Source organism: Solanum pennellii, chromosome 7 (assembly GCF_001406875.1).
Source record: "Solanum pennellii chromosome 7, SPENNV200".
In the NCBI taxonomy this organism is placed as follows: domain Eukaryota; kingdom Viridiplantae; phylum Streptophyta; class Magnoliopsida; order Solanales; family Solanaceae; genus Solanum; species Solanum pennellii.
This window is the reverse complement of record NC_028643.1, coordinates 61,057,624-61,058,270: the sequence shown is the minus strand read 5'-3', so window position 1 is coordinate 61,058,270 and position 647 is coordinate 61,057,624. Positions and strand designations below refer to the sequence as shown.

At 28.3% G+C, this 647-nt stretch overlaps 1 pseudogene; it reads left to right on the top strand.

The window, feature by feature from the left end:
* LOC107025747 overlaps positions 1–416 on the top strand; it is a 2,152-nt pseudogene extending 1,736 nt beyond the window's left edge.
* Positions 417–647: the final 231 nt, after the last annotated feature.

The following is a 647-nucleotide window of genomic DNA, read 5'->3' as shown; positions in this document are numbered from 1 at the left end:
GGGGGGGGGGGGGGTGATGAAGTGATGATCCACAAGATATGGATCCTACTATGTTTCCTAAACCATCATTATAAAGACCAAATTCAACTGATTGTATTGGAACTACTAATCAAGTGAAAAAAGATAAGACAAAATCTACAACTGCATTAATGAAAGAAGATATTAACTCTTTAGTAAAGTTAATGTCTAACAAAAGTACTACTAGATCTCATGCGGTAGATGTTCCCACCATTGATAAGTGTATGGATTTTTTGGCAGACATTTTTGGTATTTTTGAAAGGGGTGAAATGTACAATTATTTTGTGAAACATATTTCTTAAAAAAGACATTCACAAGTGTTTCTTAAGATGCCCACGGATGAAGCTCGAAAGTCTTGGTTGAAATATAACTATCAGTTATACATTAAGAAAGTGTGAAGAATGTGTTGTTATGAAAAAAATAATTTTATTATTTTATGTTTGACATTATGCTTGTAAGCATGAACTTTATTTATTATCTTGAATTTTGTTTAGACATTATCATTGTATGGCTAAATTTTTTTAATTTAGTCCTAATTTATATAAATTTTTTTGTTGTGTTGAATTTATGTAAATGTATTTGTTGTATTGAATTTATATATAGGTATTTATTTTGTTGATTGTATACAT